Source organism: Pseudophryne corroboree, chromosome 9, assembly GCF_028390025.1.
Source record: "Pseudophryne corroboree isolate aPseCor3 chromosome 9, aPseCor3.hap2, whole genome shotgun sequence".
NCBI classification, from domain to species: domain Eukaryota; kingdom Metazoa; phylum Chordata; class Amphibia; order Anura; family Myobatrachidae; genus Pseudophryne; species Pseudophryne corroboree.
The window spans coordinates 34964333-34986856 of NC_086452.1; the positions used below are offsets into that span (position 1 = coordinate 34964333).

At 46.9% G+C, this 22524-nt stretch overlaps 1 protein-coding gene and 1 long non-coding RNA gene across 6 annotated transcripts in view; one reads left to right on the forward strand and one right to left on the reverse strand.

Annotated features, from left to right (window-relative positions):
- Window positions 1–10420, forward strand: part of LOC134957341 (uncharacterized) — a 392326-nt gene extending 381906 nt beyond the window's left edge. The window contains exons 4-5 of one of the 2 annotated variants that reach the window (XR_010186564.1): window positions 9450–9536; window positions 10126–10416. This is a non-coding gene — a long non-coding RNA (uncharacterized LOC134957341). Of the gene's footprint in view, window positions 1–9449 lie in introns of both variants that reach the window. The other variant, XR_010186563.1, reaches the window with a different exon arrangement.
- Window positions 1–22524, reverse strand: part of PDE4B (phosphodiesterase 4B) — a 726366-nt gene that overhangs the window by 101567 nt on the left and 602275 nt on the right. The window lies entirely within an intron of this gene.

A 22524-nucleotide genomic window follows, 5' to 3' on the forward strand; every position in this document is an offset into this window, starting at 1 on the left:
GTATTTTCACCAGGCATGTCAATGGCCATATTCCTCCCACGGACAACAGGTGTCTCCCCGGGTGCCTGACTTAAACAAACCACCTCACCATCAGAATCCTCCTTGTCAATTTCCTCCCCAGCGCCAGCAACACCCATATCCTCATCCTGGTGTACTTCAACACTGACATCTTCAATTTCACTATCAGGAACTGGACTGCGGGTGCTCCTTTCAACACTTGCAGGGGGCGTGCAAATGGTGGAAGGCGCAAGCTCTTCCCGTCCAGTGTTGGGAAGGTCAGGCATCGCAACCGACACAATTGGACTCTCCTTTGGGATTTCGAAGAACGCACAGTTCTTTGCTGTGCTTTTGCCGCAAGTCTTTTCTTTTTTCTAGCGAGAGGATGAGTGCTTCCATCCTCATGTGAAGCTGAACCACTAGCCATGAACATAGGCCAGGGCCTCAGCCGTTCCTTGCCACTCCGTGTCGTAAATGGCATATTGGCAAGTTTACGCTTCTCCTCAGACGCTTTTAATTTTGATTTTTGGGTCCTTTTTTTAGTGATCTTTTGTGTTTTCGATTTTACATGCTCTGTACTATGACATTGGGCATCGGCCTTGGCAGACGAAGTTGATGGCATTTCATCGTCTCGGCCATGACTAGTGGCAGCAGCTTCAGCACGAGGTGGAAGTGGATCTTGATCTTTCCCTATTTTTTTAACCTCCACATTTTTGTTCTCCATATTTTGCGCACAACTAAAAGCCACCACAGGTATACAATGTAGATGGATGGATAGTATAGTATTACTTATACTTATGGACGACGAGTGACGACACAGAGGTAGGTACAGCTGTGGCCTACCGTACTGCTGCTTAGTGCTTATATATAAATATAATATACTGTATAACGGACCTGATGGACAGTGTCAGCAGACTGCTAAACTAGTATGAAGAAAGAAAACAAAAAACACCACAGGTATACAATGTAGATGGATGGATAGTATTACTTATACTTATGGACGACGAGTGACGAGTCGACACAGAGGTAGGTACAGCCGTGGCCTACCGTACTGCTGCTTAGTGCTTATATATAAATATAATATACTGTATAACGGACCTGGTGGACAGTGTCAGCAGACTGTTAAACTAGTATGAAGAAAGAAAAAAAAAACACCACAGGTATACAATGTAGATGGATGGATAGTATTACTTATACTTATGGACAACGAGTGACGAGTCGACACAGAGGTAGGTACAGCCGTGGCCTACCGTACTGCTGCTTAGTGCTTAAATATAAATATAATATACTGTATAACGGACCTGGTGGACAGTGTCAGCAGACTGCTAAACTAGTATGAAGAAAGAAAAAAAAAACACCACAGGTATACAATGTAGATGGATGGATAGTATTACTTATACTTATGGACGACGAGTGACGAGTCGACACAGAGGTAGGTACAGCCGTGGCCTACCGTACTGCTGCTTAGTGCTTATATATAAATATAATATACTGTATGTAACGGACCTGGTGGACAGTGTCAGCAGACTGCTAAACTAGTATGAAGAAAGAAAAAAAAAACACCACAGGTATACAATGTAGATGGATGGATAGTATTACTTATACTTATGGACGACGAGTGACGAGTCGACACAGAGGTAGGTACAGCCGTGGCCTACCGTACTGCTGCTTAGTGCTTATATATAAATATAATATACTGTATAACGGACCTGGTGGACAGTGTCAGCAGACTGCTAAACTAGTATGAAGAAAGAAAAAAAAACACCACAGTGTTTTTCAGGCAGACAAACGTATACTGGACTGGTGGTCACTGTCAGCAAAACTGTGCACTGTACTCCTGCTATAACTGCTCCCCAATCCTCACAATTAGGCAGTGTGAGTAGTGCACTCAGCACAGTTATATCATGCAGCAGTGCAGCACACTGAGTGAGCACAGATATGGTGGAGCGTTTTTTTTCAGGCAGAGAAACAACGGATTAAACTCAAAACCCTGCACTGTACACCCTAACAGCTGCTCCCCGTCCCCAATCCTCCCCACAATTAAAACTAAGTCACTCAGTTTTTTTTTTTTCTAATACAACGGAGAGGACGCCAGCCACGTCCTCTCCCTATCAATCTCAATGCACGTGTGAAAATGGCGGCGACGCGCGGCTCCTTATATAGAATCCGAGTCTCGCGAGAATCCGACAGCGGGATGATGACGTTCGGGCGCGCTCGGGTTAACCGAGCAAGGCGGGAGGATCCGAGTCTGCTCGGACCCGTGCAAAAAAGGGTGAAGTTCGGGCGGGTTCGGATTCCGAGGAACCGAACCCGCTCATCACTAGTAAACATTGGCAAAAAAATTAGAATTTATGCACCAAGGTCTTAATATCAAGGTCTACATAACATCTGTGTGTGTGCTGTCATTCATTCAGATTATCCAGACCGCAGCTAATGTGCTGCTATGCCATGTGTATCAGTCACGTAAGCTAGTTGTATCTGTGTTTTGTATAAATATGCCCGTGTGGAACAGACACATGTACCTGGTGTGCTCCAACATAAAGGCGAGGCCAGGTGTGCCCGCCCGGACGTGTTCAGGAGCGCATTATATTTATGCAGAAGCCACATCGCTTGCTTCCAGCCCATAACACACAATATTCATTGTTGGGTACGTTATTAGCGGATGTGTGATTCTAAGGAGGGGAGAACGTTTCTGGATACAGGGAAGTTCCTTGAAGCCTCTGGTTTTAGTTTCACTGTAAACAGAGCGTAGGAGATTTCCCCGTGTTGTTCTTACAGACAGCCATCCGGGCTGACCTCACTGATGGGCGTATGCTTCCCTCTTACACCTGGCATCATTGATTCATGATTATGAAGTGTCAAACAATAGAATAATTGTCAAAGACAGCTGAGGTTGCTGAGAGCATTTGTATTAGGAGCAGGGAGGCGCCTGCAGTGAAAAAAAAACACCTTTGTGGGACGGCGTAACTTAAGCCGTCCATTGATTTTATTAACGGCCTCGCCGTCCACCCCCCTACCTTCTTTTCTCCCCAATAAACACGCGGACAACTGAATTGCGATTTAAAAGGTCACAGCCAAATTTATTGATTGGATTAGAATTGGTACTCTATAAGTGGGTGGCGAGAAAGCAGTGCATACCCCCGGCTACAGCCTCCATATTAATTTCTCCTCAATTAAACAACGGGGCGGAACCTAAGTCCCGCCCTTGCGCAAGTTAGCTGAGCGGTACCACTTCCCCTCATCGGCATAGCACCGGTCCACCCTTAAGATGACGACCGTGTCGGCCCTTGAGGCCACGACAAATTCGCCGAGTATCTGGGGAAGTGCCGGCCAACCGACGTTGCGCTACTACAGACCGCCGAGGAGCACTGCTTGCCGCGCCTGCTGGACCTCTTTTGCCAGACCATAATTAAAGACCGAATTGGCCTGACGTTGCCACCACCGGACGTAAACTTCAATTCAAATTCCAGTTACCTCACCTTCGCCCTGGTGATAGCGAAAACTCTGGATTGCCTGTCGGTGCCACCACCGAAATTAAAAAATGTTCAATTCCTAAATACCAGGGCCAAATTGCCCTACCAACTGGGCGGGAGGGTGGGTGCCTTCTTGTATCCTTGATCAGCCTGAAAGAGGGAGCCTGCCTGGCACTCCTGCTCTTTTGTACCTCCCAGGTAACTCTCCTCCCCCTCTTACCTATAGGATGCTGCTATGCTACCTGCTCTATCCCCCCCCCCCCCCCTCCCCTCCCCTCCCCTTTTCTCTCCCTCCTTGCCCTAGGCTCCTTCTTTAAAAAACCCAGGACGCTTATTTATTCTCGGGCCTAGTTTGTCCCTCGAATTCTTTAAGCCGTCCATTGATTTTATTAACGGCCTCGCCGTCCACCCCCCTACCTTCTTTTCTCCCCAATAAACACGCGGACAACTGAATTGCGATTTAAAAGGTCACAGCCAAATTTATTGATTGGATTAGAATTGGTACTCTATAAGTGGGTGGCGAGAAAGCAGTGCATACCCCCGGCTACAGCCTCCATATTAATTTCTCCTCAATTAAACAACGGGGCGGAACCTAAGTCCCGCCCTTGCGCAAGTTAGCTGAGCGGTACCACTTCCCCTCATCGGCATAGCACCGGTCCACCCTTAAGATGACGACCGTGTCGGCCCTTGAGGCCACGACAAATTCGCCGAGTATCTGGGGAAGTGCCGGCCAACCGACGTTGCGCTACTACAGACCGCCGAGGAGCACTGCTTGCCGCCATAGCCTGGTTCCTAGAACCCAGGCCCGCCACCCCCTGCTACCTCATGCCTTCCACTGACGCTTTCTGCTATGTTGCCCAAGAATATAGCTAAACCTTCCTCTGTCAGGTGTACCCCGCCTTGCCTGAATAGTCCCTCCTCTCCGAACCTCAACAACGGGTGCCTGGCGATCGTATCGCCTTCTCCCGTTAAGAGACGGGCTACCGCCCTGTTCACCTTTCTTCTGACCCTTTGTAACCCCGTGCCCCCCTGTGCCCTTGGGACTATCTCGGATCATGTGATCCGTGTATTAGGCCACCGGCCCTTCAACCCTTGTATGCCGGCTTGAATTGCCGTAATCGGCTCGCTCCCCTAGCTTTTTCCTAGATCGCTGCCCCCTAGACCTTTTGCCCTCCTGAAAAGTAGAATTACAAATAACCGTTACCCCCTGTTGTATGCGGACCTATGGTGCGAACTTTCGCGCGACCCATATGAAGGTGAAAACCACAAAACCTCTTTTTGTTTGAGGGCAAAATTGGAAAAAGTCCTTCATTCCCCCATTTATGGCGGGCAGCTTAAGGCCTTGGGTTTCGCGAAAGACGCCGAGCTGCCTTCTAGTCTTGCTTTTCCGCGCGTAAGTGTACCTTGTACGCTCCTGATTTCCCCCTGGCCAGATTTTTGGTCTCGCCCGCTGGCAACCCCTTACGTGCCACTACTGCCATGTCTTGTCAGTTGATAATTACACTTTCAAATGTCATGACGATGCCTCCACCGAAAAAAAAAAAAAAAAAAACAATTTCTACATCCTAACGGTGCCAATAAAAAATTTCTACATCCTAACGGTGCCGAAATTAAAAACACAACAATTCTACATCCTAACGGGTTCAATCCGGTTAGGTATACTCATCATATAGCGCCCTATGATCTATACCTAGCAACTGACATATGACATAAGACACCCGAGAGTGCATACAAACTCCACAAAGAATGCTCTTAACTGGATTGAACCCATGACCTAAGCACTGTGAGGCCGTAATACTACCCATTGCCACATACTGGTGCGTTTACGCTGACTTGATATTCATGCCTTGCGCCAGACTATAGTTGTCCTACGTTATCGTCTACCGCTAAGGCACATGCAGCCTTGACCCCTACTTTATGCAGAGATGAGGTATTATTCAGCCCTTAAACCTTCGCTTTGCGCCTGGACCTTTTGCTTTCCTTTTCCTTCTGTCCTGTCTACCTTATTATGATACCATAAGTGACCATCATATTGCACGTTCACTAAAGTAGCTTTGATGGGTTTTTACTGTGATCGCTACCGCTACTTGTTGCATTTTGTATGACCGTTCGGTTCTGGAACAAACTTATTCAGCGCTTAAAGGCATAGCTAGTAAATGTAATATGAATTAAGAACTGGGATTGAACCCATGACCTCAGCGCTGTGAGGCCGTAATGCTAACCATTGCCCCATAAATGGTGCGTTTCTGCTATTCTGCTACCTAAGTGAACATAATACTGCGTATTCCCCAAAGCCGCTTTGATGGTTTTTCTATTGAGATCGCTATCGCTACTTGCTTTGTCTCCCAGGCCTGCCTTTTGTATGACACTCAGGTTATATAACAAGCGGTTATCATTATAACTATATACCACATAATACAATGCCAGGGGATTAAACCATGCGTTTAGCACAGTGGAAGTTGTACTGCGTAGCGCTGGGCTGTACCGCGCTATGCAAATCGTGGTCTGTCTATTTTTTATTTATTTTTATTTATTCATTATTATTATTATTATTATTTTTGGTTTTTGTTACTGCCTCGTTATGCTCTGTGTACCCATGCATTTTTCTAATGTATGGACTGTGCAAGGCATTGCAAATCGCCTGTGACGCCTTCCTACTAACTGCAATACAATAATAATGGAGCTAAGGCCACGGGTAATACTGAAAAAATTTGCTAGTATGAACGTTATGGTGCGTGACTGTCCCCCACTGATCTGTATTATACTGTTCTTATATACCTACTATCAATGCAATAGTACATGCTCACGGCAATGCGATGACTGTTCTGCCTTATATTATATAATTCATCGCTATTCCCCTCTATAATGTGCAAAATACCCCCCGGCCATTCGATCCGGTATTAAGCTTTATATTAGCCCGCTAGTATACCTATGATGCTGAAATATGCTCTTGCCGCCATGCCCTCAGTAATCATTACGCTGTATACCTAGTACGACCCGTACCCTGTAATATACCCATGCGGCAATGACATCGCTGATTTGCTTTATCTCGTATACTTCCCCTTTCACACTGCCGCCCGTACCCGGTATTTTGCCATTTTAACTGGCTTCCTAAACGGGTCAAAACTGCGATGTGAAAAGGGGTCCCCTTCAATTTACCGCTTTCAACTACAGGTATTTTGAACGGTAAAAGAAGGGTCCTCCCCGTTTCAGTCCCATTTCACTGTGCAGTGTGAAAGGGTCTGAAACGGTATTTGCAAGCCCCAGCAGGTCATAGGCTGTCTCCATGTGTGATGTCAGCAGCCACAACCAGGAAACAGCTTGGAAAACACCGGAGACCCATGTGAGAGTGGCTTTATAAACTTTTATACTGCAAAGCCACTATAAAATGTCTCATTGGAGTGATGAAGAGGTGAGGGAGCTGCTTTAGGATCAGAGGGGATGAGGAAATCTGCAGACAAATTACTGGGACAGTCAAGAATACCCTCATATATAAAAACATAGCAAAATGCTTCAAGCTGCTGGGTTCCATCGTACTACTATCCAAATTTATTAATAATTAATTAATTAATACTTATTAATAATGTGTGGTTAGAAAAGTCCATTTATAGCGACAACCACTGTTTTCTATGGGTGAAACGGGTTCAGTGTGAAAGGTACCAAAAAAAAATTAATGAAATGGTAATATATTGGTTACAACATGAGATGTGAAAGGGGTTTAACTGCTCAAACCCGTTTTAAGAACCGTTTCAAATACCGTTTCAAAAGCAGGTTTTGCGATGTGAGCAGCATTGCTAGTACCTATTCTACCCTGCAATATATACACGCCGTTGCACTTCTGCGATCCTTGCATCACTCGCATATTATAACCTTATCATACTTTATACGCTGTAATTTAATACTGACTGCAATGTAACCACTGACCCATGTTATACTGTCTACTATGACACTATTACACACTATGCGCTGCCATAACCCCCACAACCCTGTAATTCTACCCAGCCCCCCACTGCCCTTTTATTTCCTTTATTTATGTATTTTTATTTTTACACCCCCTCCCTCGTATACCTTACACTGGTCACCCTGCTGGGAGGGGTTATGTGCAGGGGAGAAGATGAAAGGGAACCACCACCATTGTTGGAGGAGGGGAGATAAGATAACCCCCAGCCAGATAGCGTCTGCTGGACATGCTATCAGTAATTAAGAAGGGGGGAAGCTATTGTATTACTGTGAGAGCAAAGATTTTATGCGGGAAGCCTTAGCAACGGGGAAGGGGGGGGGGGGGGGGTTGCTTAGATGTGGTGTTTGCTATCCCTGCAGCAGCTGAATGTCCCATGCGTTTGTCTTTTAAAACCAACTCCAAGGCTGGAGTGATTATCTTATGTTTTCTTACCAGACAGTCGCTTTAACCCACTAAGCCATAGCGCAGAAGCCATACCCCTAGCCTGTAAATACATGATACTTATCTGGGTGGTCCCTCTGCGTGCCTCCTAAGGAATCATTAGATTGCAAAGTTTCGCGTGGGTCCCCCTGAAGCTAAGCCGTAGGGAGAAGCGAGACGAGTAGCCTGATCATCTGTAAGTAAGTACAGTAAGTGAGAGGGAAAAGTACCATATTACAAAGTAACATGACCGAAAAGGGAACATTCATGGAAATAATTAATTAACTAACAACCCAATAACTTGAATTAATAAATAGGCTGGCTGATTGATATGGGTATTGGTACTGGCTAGCGCCCGTGCAGCCTGGCGGATATGGCGGGGCTGATACCCGGTGGAGTGGGCTGCGGCGGGCCAGCAGCTTGCCCACTGCGGATAATGGGCTGTGGGGAAGTGCTGTCCCGCATGCCACCCGAGGGGGGGGGGGGGGGGGGGGGGGAGCGCTGCAAGCTGCTGCCCCCATCCCACTTGCTCTGGCTGTGCAAAATGAGTGTTTAGCAACTATTTTTCTATATAAACATTACTCAATTACCGACATAGGAGTATACACAGATAAAATGTAAGCTAACATGGTGCTGTTATAAAGAATGAGAAACTGTGACCTGTAAAATGTGGATTACTCCAAATGATCTTTACATTTTTGAAATCTTACTTTCCTATAATGTTATATTTTCATGTTATATTTTTATTGTATCATATTTACTTACCACTTTGCTCTTATTATTTTTATTGTATCATATTTATTTACCACTTTGTTCTTATTTTGATTAAAGATTTAGAACACATTCTGCTGTACCGTTTACCTTTAATTTTTAGTTAAAAACATGAAAATACTAATAAAAGTATTTTAAAAAGGAAAGCATGTTAAGTTTCTTAGTGAGAAGTAGAGTATTCCACCCACAGCAATCACGGGCTCCTGCGGTGGTGTCTGTCCCGCCGGAGCCGCTATCTGTGCCTGCTGTCGCTGCTGGGCGCGTACCTGCGTGTGTCGGTACGCGCCGCTACTGTGCAGCGTCGCTGGGGGTGTGAGTGCGGGCTCTGGCGGCGGCCTGTTAAGTTTCTTAGGACCTGACCCGCCGTAGACGGGGATTGTAGCTGCTGCTGTGGCTGGGCGGCGCCGAGCGTGACGCGATCGCTCGGCGCCGGAAGGAGGGGGGGGGGTGCGGCCTGCGGCTGGCTACGGGCTGGCTCGCCGGAGCCTGCTTCCGGGCCGCCGCGCGCCAGCCACGTGCGTAGGGGTGACGCGGTCGGCGGTCTCGCCGATCCCGTCCGGGGCCCTCGGGAGTGAGCAGCGTGCTGTGAACCGTGCGCTGCCTGGTCCGCCTGGATGAGGCGCCGGGGGGCGGGGGCATTCCTCCTGGGTCTGGGCATTCTGGTGTGCGGGCGCTAGATGACTGGGCTGCGTTTGGTGCAGTGAGTATATTTTGTGGTGAACTGTAAGGAGGGGGGTCTAGATTTTGGGCTGCAGTGTGTGTATAACTGAAGTGTATGAGAGGGGGCTTATAATAAAATTGTACTTATTCCTTTCCCTTGATTCCAGGAGCTGTGAGGTGGGTGCCTTCTTGTATCCTTGATCAGCCTGAAAGAGGGAGCCTGCCTGGCACTCCTGCTCTTTTGTACCTCCCAGGTAACTCTCCTCCCCCTCTTACCTATAGGATGCTGCTATGCTACCTGCTCTATCCCCCCCCCCCCCCCTCCCCTCCCCTCCCCTTTTCTCTCCCTCCTTGCCCTAGGCTCCTTCTTTAAAAAACCCAGGACGCTTATTTATTCTCGGGCCTAGTTTGTCCCTCGAATTCTTTTAATTGAGAAAAAGTGGATGCAATGACTGTATTTACTGATGTAAACTATTGTTTACACTATTGTTGTGAGGCCGCAAAGTCCTTTTCGATCAACAGGAGAACTTATAATGGGGCTTAGTTTGCACACTCCAGTTGGACTTCTGTGGGAAAGATAATTTAAGGTGCACGGTGTAATATAAAGCTTCAACCACAACAATCATACGAAATAAGCCCCGACGTTCCCTTACACATGATTTATCTAAGTAAAGTGATACTTTTGGAAAAAACTGCAAGGTTAACGAGGGGACGAGCAGTAGGCTGCACTTTCATGTGTCACCAGCGTAATCTGCCAAATCTGCACAAACTGTAGATGCTGAAAGATTTTACAGGGGTCTATCCCAAAATCGTAAAATGTGTGTGCCCCTTGAATTGCCCTAGATGGACAAGTTGGTGCATAGAAAAAACCATCACGGATCTGGAGTTTTTGCAATTCCCAAATTATCCTGACCCTCGACTAGATGAAAGCTAGCTGTTGGATGGTAGCTACCGGTTACTGCACATTTTATTTCCCTATAGATTGTAAGCTTGCGAGCAGGGCCTTCCTACCTCTAGGTCTGTCTGTTTTTACCCAGTTTTGTTCTATTACTGTTGTTCTAATTGTAAAGCGCAACGGAATATGCTGCGCTATATAAGAAACTGTTACTAAATAAATAAATAAATACATTTGCAGTGTAGTGGTCAATAAATCCCACCACCTCTTGTCTCAGCGATGTTACTGGGTTCTGGGAATAGAATGAATGTTGGTTCAGCTGATTTTGCGTCGACTATGGGCACATGTTAAAGTCACAGTCGCCGAGTCTCGTAGACTATTCTGGATTTCCCTGAATAAAGGGGAGAACTCCTGGATTCCTGGGAGAGCAGGCAGTTCTCAGTGGGGGTTCATAATTGCCCCAAGATGGTGAGGACCCCACCCAATTCAATAGACCCTGAAGTGGCAGAAATGTGAGGAGGCAAGAGGCGTCATTGTCGATTTAGGTTTATTAAGGTGGGTGGTGTCTAGTGACGTAATAACCTCAAGCATTTGAAGCCACCCCGCCCCCCCATCACCACACACACACACACACACACACACACACACACACACACACACACACACACACACACACACACTTTTCCTGTCTTGCTATTGCATCTCTTTGGAAAGAAATCTAGGAAAAGTGGGAGAGTGTGGATCACACAGTCATTATGAATCAACATTTTTCTTATACTTCAAGTTATTTAACATCTTATCTACTTCCTCCGGCTCATTTACTGGCATCACACAAAATCTCAGCCTTACTGCATGCAAATGAGGCAGTGTTTTTGAGAAATCTAGCATCAGGACATCCTGAGTACAAGGCCGATTACCCAACAAGTAAGCAGACGCACGGGTTCAGAGTCACCGGAGAGGGTTGGGAGACCAGTAACTGAGATAGAATGGTGCCAGGCTTAGAGGGCACTGCCCGTGAGGGATTACACTCTGAGATGGGTGAATCTGGGCAGAGGGTACGTGGGAAGGAGGGCTGATAAGCCTTTATGAAGAGGTGAGTCTTACGGGCGTGTCAAAATCTGTCTTTGGTTGTAACAATCACTAGCTAGAAGCAATGCCAGCACAAGAACAGCCCTATGCACATTCATGAACCAACTGGCTCACACCTGCGCAGAGGACGGGAAGCCTGGCATGGGATTCCTGTTCAATTTAAAAAAAAAAAAAAAAGTTTTACAAATAGAAAATGAGAAATTAAACTATTTACTTTAAACGAGAAAAAAAGGATCACCTAAATATACACTGATTGGCCAAATTACTATGATCCCACTTTTATTGGGTCACCTTGAATTCTTCTAGGCATGCAGTGGCACACGTAAGGAGGGTTTCTGAGTACCCAGAAAACCCTTCTAGTGGAACAATTTTTTTTTTTTTTGTAACGGTGCCACCTGCCGCAGTCCACAATTGAAGCCCCACCCCTCACAATGTTTGGTTATGCCACCTCTTTAAAGACCCATGAATCATCCTGCCGTCCTGGAAACATTCTAGCACCAACAATCTTTCCACGTTCAAAGTCCGTCAGATCGCGTTGTTTACCCATTATGCCATGAGTGATGTACAGTATTAGTCTCTGCGTACCTTCACCTCTCCCTACAGACGCCGACATCCTACATCAGCATTCCCTGCGGAACAGCTAACTCGCCAAAATTCGCCTAGTGGTCATAATAATGTGGTCACTCAATGTATATGCTTTTGTGCGATGGCCGCCACCTGCTAGTACCATCCTGAGGTGGTGGCAGTGCCCCAGGAGGATTGCGGTGGTACTGTACATTCACTGTCCCCATCCTTTGATAGACGATAACGGGTGTTAAATAGCGCGACACCCAAATTCAGAATTCCGGTTGTTGCTGGATATTGGCCCTATCTCTGTGTAATAAATATACCCCTCATTCTGAACAGAGAGAGAGTTTTTTTTTTTTTTTTACCTTTTTCAGGGGGGCGGGGGATCTGCATTGAAATGACCTACATATTTCCTAATCAATTGTTGTTATTGTTAGAATGTTATTTATGCATGAATTTCAAATAGATATCTTTGCAATTAAAAAATAAGAAAAAAAGATTAAAAAAAACATACTTCCCCCAGGTTCTATCTATTTGCCCAATATCCCGCAGAATTGGGCTTTGCCCTGTACATCAAGGGAACACAACTGCTTATGGCAGCACTATGAAAACTACAGGGAAGACAATTTACCAGGGATGACAACAGCAGAAGGAAAACTAAGTGTAACTGAAGTCCCAGGCCATGCCGACACATCCCTACCGACTGGCCGGGCGAACCTTTACACCTCCGGGCCAGTATCGACAATGAGTCAGCTGCAAGATTTGAATGGTAGATTTCATCGATAAGCGATTTATCACGGGGATAGTAAATCAGCCTCATCTCTGCAGTTTAATAAACTGACGCCATAGTTACCACTTTCTATTGCAGATACTTAAAAAAAAAGAAAACCTATATTTGTCACCGCTATGTCACACTGACGCATTAATATAAAGGCAGTGGACGGTGTATTCCTTGTAATATCAGTCTCCTGAATAAATAATGTGCGCTGCATGCAGTTCAGATCAATACAATGCACTACACTTCCCTTCTACTCCCAAGTCTCAGGGCAAATAATAATTCACATCTATACAAACAAACCATGATTCATTAGAGGACGGCACACACATCAACCAAGTGTCAGAATACAAGTTCCCAGCCCAAACGTGTTGTTTAAAAGTACAAAAAAGATCCGAGAAGTAATTGTCATTAAATGTCAAGTGTGTGTGTTTTCAGCAGCTTAGTGGTGTAACCTTTCAGAGTCACCTTTGGCGTATGATGTCAGTGTGTAAGTGGTTAGTGTTTGTGTGTATACACTAGTGAGGGCGGCACCTGACATCGGGCAGATAACAGCGACTAGGAGAAATTTCAGCACAACACATGAGGTGTGCAAGAGAAGAAACACAAACATGACGCGGTCTACAGGTATCCATATATACCTAAGTCACGTCTACCGGTGTAGACACCAAAACTCAACAAATGCGCTCAGTTCAACTTCAGCATTTAGTAAGGGGTCATTTATAATACTTTATATCATCCTGTACAGTGGTCTGTATATCAGACACTCTGGGTTAATGCCGGCGCAAATTTGTAATCCGGCAAACGTGAAATTCAGGAAGTGGGACAGCGAATGCGTGCAACTCCCCTGGAAAAGAGGAGGACAGGTGCTCAGGCCTAAACTTTTCCCAAGCATTAACACTGCAGGCGGGATGTATTAAGATACATAAGATATTAAGTTTTCGGGGGTTTTACCGCATTTTTACTTTAGTACATCCCGCCCTGCATAACCCAAACTCATAACCACCGGTGCAATTATAGAAAATAAGATTTTACTTACCGATAAATCTATTTCTCGTAGTCCGTAGTGGATGCTGGGACTCCGTAAGGACCATGGGGATATAGCGGCTCCGCAGGAGACAGGGCACAAAATAAAAGCTTAAGGATCAGGTGGTGTGCACTGGCTCCTCCCCCTATGACCCTCCTCCAAGCCTCAGTTAGGATACTGTGCCCGGACGAGCGTACATAATAAGGAAGGATATTGAATCCCGGGTAAGACTCATACCAGCCACACCAATCACACCGTACACTTGTGATCTGAACCCAGTTAACAGTATGATAAACGCAAAGGAGCCTCTGAAAAGATGGCTCACAACAATAATAACCCAAATTTTTGTAACAATAACTATATACAAGTATTGCAGACAATCCGCACTAGGGATGGGCGCCCAGCATCCACTACGGACTACGAGAAATAGATTTATCGGTAAGTAAAATCTTATTTTCTCTGACGTCCTAGTGGATGCTGGGACTCCGTAAGGACCATGGGGATTATACCAAAGCTCCCAAACGGGCGGGAGAGTGCGGATGACTCTGCAGCACCGAATGAGAGAACTCCAGGTCCTCCTCAGCCAGGGTATCAAATTTGTAGAATTTAGCAAACGTGTTTTGCCCCTGACCAAGTAGCTGCTCGGCAAAGTTGTAAAGCCGAGACCCCTCGGGCAGCCGCCCAAGATGAGCCCACCTTCCTTGTGGAATGGGCTTTTACTGATTTTGGCTGTGGCAATCCTGCCACAGAATGTGCAAGCTGAATTGTACTACAAATCCAACGAGCAATCGTCTGCTTAGAAGCAGGAGCACCCAGCTTGTTGGGTGCATACAGGATAAACAGCGAGTCAGATTTTCTGACTCCAGCCGTCCTGGAAACATATATTTTCAAAGCCCTGACAACGTCAAGCAACTTAGAGTCCTCTAAGTCCCTGGTAGCCGCAGGTACCACAATAGGTTGGTTCATGTGAAATGCAGAAAACCACCTTAGGTAGAAATTGAGGACGAGTCCTCAATTCCGCCCTGTCAGAATGAAATATCAAGTAAGGGCTTTTATATGATAAAGCCGCCAATTCTGACACACGCCTGGCTGAAGCTAAGGCTAACAGCATCGACACCTTCCATGTGAGATATTTTAAGTCCACAGTGGAAAGTGGTTCAAACCAATGTGACTTTAGAAAACTCAACACCACATTGAGATCCCAAGGTGCCACTGGAGGCACAAAAGGAGGCTGTATGTGCAGCACCCCTTTTACAAATGTCTGAACTTCAGGTACTGAAGCCAGTTCTTTCTGGAAGAAAATCGACAGGGCCGAAATTTGAACCTTAATGGACCCTAATTTTAGGCCCATAGACAGTCCTGTTTGCAGGAAATGAAGGAAACGACCCAGTTGAAATTCCTCTGTAGGGGCCTTCTTGGCCTCACACCACGCAACATATTTACGCCAAATGCGGTGATAATGTTTTGCGGTTACGTCCTTCCTGGCTTTGACCAGAGTAGGGATGACTTCTTCTGGAATGCCTTTTTCCCTCAGGATCCGGCGTTCAACCGCCATGCCGTCAAACGCAGCCGCGGTAAGTCTTGGAACAGACAAGGCCCCTGCAGTAGCAGGTCCTTTCTTAGAGGTAGAGGCCACGGTTCGTCCGTGAGCATCTCTTGAAGTTCCGGGTACCAAGTCCGTCTTGGCCAATCCGGAACCACGAGTATAGTTCTTACTCCTCTCCTTCTTATGATTCTCAGTACTTTTGGTATGAGAGGCAGAGGAGGGAACACATACACTGACTGGTACACCCACGGCGTTACCAGAGCGTCCACTGCTATTGCCTGAGGGTCCCTTGACCTGGCGCAATATCTGTCCAGTTTTTTGTTTAGACGTGACGCCATCATGTCCACCTTTGGTTTTTCCCAACGGTTTACAATCAGGTGGAAGACTTCTGGGTGAAGTCCCCACTCTCCCGGGTGAAGGTCGTGTCTGCTGAGGAAGTCTGCTTCCCAGTTGTCCACTCCCGGAATGAATACTGCTGACAGTGCTATCACATGATTTTCCGCCCAGCGAAGAATCCTTGCAGCTTCTGCCATTGCCCTCCTGCTTCTCGTGCCGCCCTGTCTGTTTACGTGGGCGACTGACGTGATGTTGTCCGATTGGATCAACACCGCCTGACCCTGAAGCAGAGGTTTTGCTTGACTTAGGGCATTGTAAATGGCCCTTAGTTCCAGAATGTTTATATGAAGAGACGTTTCCAAGCTTGACCACAGGCCCTGGAAATTCCTTCCCTGTGTGACTGCTCCCCAGCCTCTCAGGCTGGCATCCGTGGTTACCAGGATCCAATCCTGAATGCCAAATCTGCGGCCCTCTAGTAGATGAGCACTCTGCAGCCACCACAGGAGAGACACCCTTGTCCTTGGCGACAGGGTTATCCGCTGATGCATCTGCAGATGCGATCCGGACCATTTGTCCAGTAGATCCCACTGAAATGTTCTTGCATGGAATCTTCCGAATGGAATCGCTTCGTAAGAAGCCACCATTTTCCCCAGGACCCTCGTGCACTGATGCACTGAGACCTGTCCTGGTTTTAGGAGGTTCCTGACTAGCTCGGATAACTCCCTGGCCTTCTCCTCCGGGAGAAACACCTTCTTCTGGACTGTGTCCAGAATCATTCCTAGGAACAGTAGACGTGTCGTTGGAATCAGCTGCGATTTTGGAATATTTAGAATCCACCCGTGCTGACGTAACACTACCTGAGATAGTGCTACTCCGACTTCTAACTGTTCCCTGGATCTTGCCCTTATCAGGAGATCGTCCAAGTAAGGGATAATTGAAATGCCTTTTCTTCGTAGAAGAATCATCATTTCGGCCATTACCTTGGTAAAGACCCGAGGTGCCGTGGACAATCCAAACGGCAGCGTCTGAAACTGATAATGACAGTTTAGTACTACAAACCTGAGGTACCCTTGGTGAGAAGGGTATATCGGGACGTGGAGATAAGCATCTTTGATGTCCAGAGACACCATATAGTCCCCTTCTTCCAGGTTCGCTATCACTGCTCTGAGTGACTCCATCTTGAATTTGAACCTTTTTATGCAAGTGTTCAAGGATTTCAGATTTAAAATTGGTCTCACCGAGCCGTCCGGCTTCGGTACCACAAACAGCGTGGAATAATACCCCTTTCCTTGTTGCAGGAGGGGTACCTTGATTATCACCTGCTGGGAATACAGCTTGTGAATGGCTTCTAGAACTGCCTCCCTGTCGGAGGGAGACTTTGGTAAAGCAGACTTCAGGGAACGATGAGGGGGAAACGCCTCGAATTCCAGTTTGTACCCCTGCGATACTACCTGTAGAATCCAGGGATCCACTTGCGAGTGAGCCCACTGCGCGTTGAAATTTTTGAGACGGGCCCCCACCATATCTGAGTCTGCTTGTAAAGCCCCAGCGTCATGCTGAAGACTTGGCAGAAGCAGGGGAGGGCTTCTGCTCTTGGGAAGCGGCTGCATGGTGCAGTCTTTTTCCTCTTCCTCTGCCCCGGGGCAGAAAGGAGTGGCCTTTTGCTCGCTTGTACTTATGGGAACGAAAGGACTGAGATTGAAAAGACGGTGTCTTTTTCTGCTGATGTGGAGTGACCTGGGGTAAAAAGGTGGATTTTCCAGCCGTTGCCGTGGCCACCAGGTCCGATAGACCAGCCCCAAATAACTCCTCCCCTTTATACGGCAATACTTCCATGTGCCGTTTGGAATCCGCATCCCCTGACCACTGTCGCGTCCACAACGCTCTTCTGGCAGAGATGGACATAGCACTTACTCTTGATGCCAGGGTGCAAATATCCCTCTGTGCATCACGCATATATAATAATGCATCCTTTAAATGTTCCATAGTTAACAAAATATTGTCCCTATCCAGGGTATCAATATTCTCAGTCAGGGAATCCGACCATGCGACTCCAGCACTGCACATCCAGGCTGAGGCGATTGCTGGTCGCAGTATAACACCAGTATGTGTGTATATACTTTTTAGGATATTTTCCAGCCTTCTATCAGCTGGTTCTTTGAGGGTAGCCGTATCAGGAGACGGTAACGCTACTTGTTTAGATAAACGTGTGAGCGCCTTATCTACCCTAGGGGGTGTTTCCCAACGCGCCCTAACCTCTGGCGGGAAAGGATATAATGCTAATAATTTTTTAGAAATTAGCTGTTTTTTATCGGGAGAAACCCACGCTTTTTCACACACCTCATTTATTTCCTCTGACTCAGGAAAAAATATTGGTAGTTTTTTCTCACCCCACATAATACCCTTCTTTGTGGTACTTGTAGTGTCAGAAAGGTTCAATGCCTCTTTCATTGCCGTGATCATGTAACGTGTGGCCCTACTGGACATTACGTTTGTCTCGTCACCGTCGACACTAGACTCAGTATCTGTGTCAGGGTCTGTGTCGACCCACTGAGGTAACGGGCGTTTTAGCGCCCCTGACGGTGTCTGAGACGCCTGGACAGGCACTAACTGATTTGCCGGCTGTCTCATGTCGTCAACAGTTTTTTGCAAATTGCTGACATTTCTCTTAATTGTTTAAATACAATCATCCAGTCAGGTGTCGACTCCCTAGGGGGTGACATCACCAACGCAGGCAACTGCTCCGCCTCCACATAATTTTCCTCCTCATACATGTCGACACACGCGTACCGACACACAGCACACACACACCGGGAATGCTCTGATAGAGGACAGGACCCCACTTAGCCCTTTGGAGAGACAGAGGGAGAGTCTGCCAGCACACACCCAGCGCTATATATATATACAGGGATAACCTTATATAAGTGTTATTCCCTTATAGCTGCTGTTAATTATTGTTATTTGCTGCCAACAATGCCCCCCCTTCTCTTTTTTACCCTGATTCTGAAGCAGGACTGCAGGGGAGAGTCAGGGAGCCGTCCTTCCAGCGGAGCTGTGAGGGAAAATGGCGCTTGTGTGCTGAGGAGATAGGCTCCGCCCCTTCACGACGTCCTTATCTCCCGCTTTTTTGTGTAAAATGGCAGGGGATTAAAATACATCCATATAGCCCAGGAGCTATATGTGATGTATTCTGTTTTGCCACCTAAGGTATTCTGTTATATTGCGTCTCAGGGCGCTCCCCCCCCAGCGCCCTGCACCCTCAGTGACCGGAGTGTGAAGTGTGCTGAGAGCAATGGCGCACAGCTGCGGTGCTGTGCGCTACCTTAGTCTGAAGACAGGATGTCTTCTGCCGCCAATTTCACCGGACCTCTTCGTCTCTTCTGGCTCTGTAAGGGGAACGGCGGCGCGGCTCCGGTGACCCATCCAGGCTGAACCTGTGATCGTCCCTCTGGAGCTAGTGTCCAGTAGCCTAAGAAACCCGATCCACTCTGCACTCAGGTGAGTCCGTTTCTTCTCCCCTTAGTCCCACGATGCAGTGAGCCTGTTGCCAGCAGGACTCACTGAAAATAAAAAAACCTAACTAAACTTTTATTCTAAGCAGCTCAGGAGAGCCACCTAGATTGCACCCTTCTCGGCCGGGCACAAAAATCTAACTGAGGCTTGGAGGAGGGTCATAGGGGGAGGAGCCAGTGCACACCACCTGATCCTTAAGCTTTTATTTTGTGCCCTGTCTCCTGCGGAGCCGCTATATCCCCATGGTCCTTACGGAGTCCCAGCATCCACTAGGACGTCAGAGAAACATACATTTTTTGTGCAATACCGATGCTACGTTATTAAAAACAAATCCTGCTGATGTTTTGGGGTACGGATGCAGGTTGGAGGGGGCTCGTCTTATGCACCCTGGACCCCGCTAGTGGTCCTTGCAGCACAGGAATAACACAAATAGTTCTTCAGCTCCATAGACACTGTGTATAATTAATTTATCAACCTTAGCTTATCCCTGTGTGTGAAAGGAAATTACTTGTGATAAATGAACTAAAAACGTTCAGCAATTAATATTAACAGAGAGAGCGGTTCCATGTTAAAGAGCAAATAATGCCACGTGGAATAACGGGAGTGCTTGGGGATGGAGGTGTGGCCGTGGGCTTCTTGTCATAGGCCCTGCCCCTTCCGCCGCAATGCTGGGAATCACAGGTCTATGAGGAGGGGGCGGGGACATTATGATGTGATTCTTAGGGACAGATATACTTAGCATTGGAGAGATAAAGTGGAGAGAGATAAACTACCAACCAATCAGCTCCTGTCATTTTTCAAACACATCCTGTAACATGGCAGTTAGGAGCGGACTGGTTGGTACTTTATCTCTCTTCAAGGCTTAGTACATATTCCCTTCATAGATCCATGATTTCCCAGCATTAGCACTGCGAGGGTGGCAGAGCCTAATGACGAAACGCACCCACCGCAGCAGCTGCCTTACAAGGTGGGGAGAAACTAATGATTGATAATAAATCATCACACATATCAAATAGAAAAGGAATGTAATTGTTTCGTCCAATCGGCATGTCCCGTCCAGCGGGATTTCGTACTGATCCCGTTTCCATGATGTCAGTAGCTACTGGTTTTATGTTTTCCTTTAAAACAAATAAATAGGAGTAAGGGGGACATCACTGGCCTTATCAGGGTCTGCCTGTCCTTCCTGCCGACCTCACTGGCTGCCCCGCGATAGTCCCCAGCACTAATAACATGTTACACTTGTAACGTCAAACACATCCTCCTCCTATGCTGACAGAGGACTCATTGTCCTCCGCACACAACCCAGCACAGAGTCCACGGTAAGGAATATATAATGTATTCCCTGTTTGTACAAGGCTACTGGATAAATACATTAATGAAACTGGAAGTACCAAGAGTTAGGTACTTCCCAATATCAGACTCTGCCATAGAGGTCAGTTTACAGGAAGACACAATACATCATGTTACACAACTGCAGACTTTTTATTTTTATTTTTTATTAATCCTTGGTTTAGAATTAAATCATCCAATCACATCGCTTGGCCATTGACCACTCTTAGCTTGTATGAACGGTCATTTACCAGACAGTTTGCCTATCACATTGGAAACAGGTTATGCAGTTTGGTAATTAGGTAATGCACGCTCTGTAGTCATCCTATAGGGTATTTGCCAAGAGTTGGTCACCAGACTCCAGGCTTTATTACACAGGACACAAGTTGAGCACCTACAGGAGGTACAATTACAACTCCGATCTCCTAGCTTACAGCCCCTATGCCCTACGTTTAATATTACAATCAGAAGTTGGTTCAGTATTGGCCAGAATCTTCTGTAAAATTATTTATTTATTCCGTTCAGAATATTCCCTTTATTTCTAGCAGAGCACTTTATAATGTACAGACGGTGTGCATTTTATCCACGTGTAGTATCCTGAATCACCTTACAAGGGCCCCCGGCACACGAATGGAGCATTGGTCACTGCAGATATGTTGACATCGGGACACCGGCCATTGAGTAATATTAGGTACCAAATTAAAGGGATGTAAAATGCCGGTAAATTCTGCTGCACTCTTAATAAACCATTAGACTCACTTAGGTCACTGAGCTGACGCTTAGAAAGTCCTTTTGTGTCCAGGACTAAATAAAACACAGAAGTAAGCCATTAATGTGCAATTCTGGAGTGAATAATACTAAAAATAAAGAAGGTTATCGCTGCAGGGTCACTGGAAACAGAAGCAGAACTGTTTACCGAGCGTATTAATAGGCCTGTAATGCAGGAGTGCATAAGTGCCTTGTTCTACCAGTTACAGCGCTGCCCTGTAAGTACGTCAGTCACATACATAGCTCCAGCGCCAGTCAGATAGAACGTATACACTGTACCCACGAGCTGTCAGGAGTATCTGGGGCTCTGCGGCTAGAGATAAGGATACCATTACTGAGTACCGAGTGACTGATAACATGTGCTGCTATTTACAGGCCAATGACTGAAAGTCACATTAGGCTGGAAAATGATAACTGGTGTTTACAAATAGCGCAGGAGGCACACTGACATGGGATAAGGCGCGGCCCAGGACGCAAGCTGAATTTCCAGCTACAAAACAAGAAATGCATTAATTTCTCTTAGGAGATGTTCATCTGGCTTTAGTAAAGCCTTGGCTGGGAGGAGAGCTAACACTCCAACTGGAAGAGGACACAGCTGAAACCAGAGGAGTGAGTGTGGATAAGAGTGGAGATTGGGACAGCTGTGTGGGGGCATTAGTGTGAGTAGTATAGGAGGGAGTAGGGCTGGTGTGTGGGGGTATTAATGTGAGTAGGGTAGTTGCGTGGGGACATTAGTGTGAGTAGTATAGGTGTGAGGGTGTACCAGTGTGAGCAATACTGGTGGGAGTAGGGGTGTGTGTGTGTGTGTGTGAGGGTGTACCAGTGTGAGTAGTACAGGTGGGAGTAGGAGAAGTGTGAGGGTGTACAAGTGTGAGTAGTACAGGTGGGAGTAGGGGAGGTGTGAGGGTGTACCAGTGTGAGTAGTACAGGTGGGAGTAGGGGAGGTGTGAGGGTGTACCAGTGTGAGTAGTACAGGTGGGAGTAGCAGAGGTGTGAGGGTGTACCAGTGTGAGTAGTACAGGTGGGAGTAGGGGAGGTGTGAGGGTGTACCAGTGTGAGTAGTACAGGTGGGAGTAGGGGTGTGTGTGTGTGAGGGTGTACCAGTGTGAGTAGTACAGGTGGGAGTAGGAGAAGTGTGAGGGTGTACAAGTGTGAGTAGTACAGGTGGGAGTAGGGGAGGTGTGAGGGTGTACCAGTGTGAGTAGTACAGGTGGGAGTAGGGTAGGTGTGAGGGTGTACCAGTGTGAGGAGTACAGGTGGGAGTAGGGGTGTGTGTGTGTGAGGGTGTACCAGTGTGAGCAGTACAGGTGGGAGTAGGGGTGTGTGTGTGTGAGGGTGTACCAGTGTGGGTAGTGCAGGTGGGAGTAGGAGAAGTGTGAGGGTGTACCAGTGTGAGT